General features: G+C 40.0%; 1 long non-coding RNA gene across 1 annotated transcript in view; it reads right to left on the bottom strand.

Annotated features, from left to right (window-relative positions):
* LOC118478667 overlaps positions 1–2,988 on the bottom strand; it is an 11,932-nt gene that overhangs the window by 7,617 nt on the left and 1,327 nt on the right. The window contains exon 2 of the long non-coding RNA XR_004859216.1: positions 1,440–1,533. This is a non-coding gene — a long non-coding RNA (uncharacterized LOC118478667). The remainder of the gene's footprint in view (positions 1–1,439; positions 1,534–2,988) is intronic.

The raw sequence follows: 2,988 nt of genomic DNA, 5'->3' as shown, positions 1-2,988 counted from the left end.
TATTATTATTATTATTATTGTTGTTGTTGTTGTTGTTGTTATCATTATTGTTATTGCTGTTGTTTTCATTATTGTTATCATTATTATCATTATTGCTACTATTACTTTTATTATTGTTTTTAGCATCCAAATTATCGTTTAAAAGGCAGAGTAGGTGTGAGAGTCTTGACTGATTTTCGGGGAAAAAGGATAAATAAAAAGTGTGAAAAATTAGGTTTTTTGAATAACTGGCTCAGCGTTTCGCCACGTAGGCTTCTACGGGAGCCTCGTATCTTTATTATAATTTATTACGATTGTTGTAGTTGATTTTAGTCAGAGTTTTACAGCACTTGCAACACAATAAGGTCCTATAAGTAGGCTATCGAAGATTAGAGGTACTACAAGAGAGTAACAAACATAAAAAAGAAGGAGGAGAGATCAGGACGACAGATGTTTGATTGGAGAGGAGTAGACGAAACCAGAGCACACGCCAACCACTCACTACTACAATTGTTTTGGAGGAATGACTTTTGAAAAGAGAGTATTATGAATGCCTAATAGTGGGGAACAGTTTATACGCTCTTATACTATTCGTTTTTACTGAGCGTCTTGGCCATTGTACTATCTCTGAGCGTCTAAGGAACACTGGGAACTGGAGAGAAGATATTCCACAAACAATGCAATGCTGCCAATCAATTCTACTTTTGGCTGGAGAACATTTACGGGCTGTTAGCCAACATTACAACGAGGCCGCACTCAACTCTCGTTGGAGAGAGAATCGACAATTAAGTATTGCTTCACGGTCAGATGCTCCGATCAGTGCTTGCAGCAACAACTGTTTTCCCACTCTTGAGTGCCACTGGAGGCGGCTAGTTGTCGAGGCAGAGTTTGTGGCTGGAAACACTCTCACAATCTTACAATCTCACAGTTTCCCAATCTCCCAATCTCCTAATCTCCCAATCTCCCAATCTCCCAATATCACAGTCTCGCAATCTCAAAATCTCACCATCTGACAACCTCACCATCTCGCCATCTCTCAAACTCCTGATAAAACAGTTTAGGTTAATGAATAAAGAGTGAGAGAAAACCCCCTCACGTTCTTTGCCCCCCCCTCTGGGCTCCTGACTCTTTCTGCAGCCTTTCTACTGCTTCTCCTTGGCCCATTCTTACTGCTGTCTTTCAGCATACCCCTGATCTTATGGTAGGAAAGATCTACACCTAGCCTTCTGGACAAGGGTGAACAATATCGAAGATCCCGTTTGCAAGTTGTGCAGGTTAAAGATCCCTTGGTGTGGCCCAAAAAACGATAAGAGTAGGCTTCGGCCGTAATCTGGACAAAATTCAGTATGTCCTACCAACTGAAAATGTTTAATGTGTCCCGCGCTCTCATATTTCCGTATGCCGTTGTGCGCGCCGTAAAACACACAAAAAAAGGAGACGAAAAAATAAAGTGTACTCACTAGGAGCCTTGAGGACATATCTGACAATTGCCACTGTCGAAGTAGTAGCCTGCAGCACACGCCGAAGCACAGTCTGTGTTGCAATTACATGTTCCTGGAGACAGAAAAAAAAATAATTTCGTTTTAGACCAATTTTGATAATCTTTTGGTATACAAGGCAAACCCTGTTGAACAAAGTAAAAAGTAGAAAAATACAATACTATGGTCACTTTAAAACGTTACGAGACCATTGTGAAAGAGGTGCTTGAGGGAAGGATGTTGGGGCAGGAAAGCCAGAGGAAGGCAAAGAATAACATGGAAGGATAACATAAGGACATGGACTGGCCTGGATATGGCAGAATGTGCAACGTCAGCTCGCGACTGTGAAAGATGGAAGGACATTACACGTCAACCTCTGAGTCAGAGATGACACCTCCAGGTACCAAGATACGGTATCTTTAGAAATAGTCGAGATGTCTATACTAACAACCATCTCCAGTAATACTGTGCAAGGTTGTAGAGTCTTTAAAACTTTTCTAAAAAGCTTATTTAAGAAACAGTTTGAGACCAAGGACCACAATCAAAGAACATTGGAATGCTGCCAACAGAGTTGTTAGTGCCCCAATAATAATAATATTGTGAGTGTTTTAAAGGCTGTGTAGAGAAATGATATTCTCTTACAAGGTGTTTTCTGCATAACATGTAAACACTCTAATGCAGATGTAAAGCGTATCTGTTTTTATTTAAGCATCCAGAAGTAATCATTTCTGTGTCCGGTGGAAAGAAAAAGCTATCGAAAACATTAATCATAGCAATATTATACGTATGACGAATATTTTTTGTAATGCTATCTAATTTGAAATAGATCTACACTGTTTTGTCGTCCATACATTATAGACTTGTATTTACCCTTCTTTATAGGCTTCAACTTACTCTTGTTCAAACGATTTGGAGGCAGTTTTACGAAGACACAGACAGGCTGGAATTTAATTAAACCACACGAGAACAAAGGATTAAAGTGCCTTCTGAATAACGAGGCAGGCTCATTTCACAGAGCCAGGGTTTAAATCACTCTCAGCGAGAAAAGCAATTTCACCACTAGAGACTATGATAACGTCTTCAGCTAAACGTTCCAATTTTAGTCTCTGCGTCCCTTTATATATATCTCCTGTCTGTCTATCAGTCTGTCTGTTTCTCTCCCTATCTCTCTTGCTCTCTCTCTAAATTGCTCTCTTTTTTGCTCCTCTCTTTTCTCTATCTTGCCCCCCCCCTCTCTCTCTCTCTCTCTCTCTTTCTCTCCCTCTCTCTCTCTTTCATCTCGTTTCTCTCTTTCTCTGTTCCTCTGTATCTTTCTGTTTCTCAAGCAGACTATACCCTCCTCCTCCTCTTCGTCCTCTTCATCATCATCATCATCATCATCACCATCATCATCATCATCACCATCAAACTACTACTTAACAACAATAGCAACAACAACTACTACTACTACTACTACTACTACTACTACTACTACTACTACTACTACTACTACTACTACTACTACTACTACTACTACTACTACTACTACTAC

The sequence above is a fragment of the Aplysia californica genome, unplaced genomic scaffold (genome assembly GCF_000002075.1).
Source record: "Aplysia californica isolate F4 #8 unplaced genomic scaffold, AplCal3.0 scaffold00802, whole genome shotgun sequence".
Classification (NCBI taxonomy): Eukaryota; Metazoa; Mollusca; class Gastropoda; order Aplysiida; family Aplysiidae; genus Aplysia; species Aplysia californica.
This window is presented reverse-complemented; position numbering and strand designations above follow the sequence as displayed.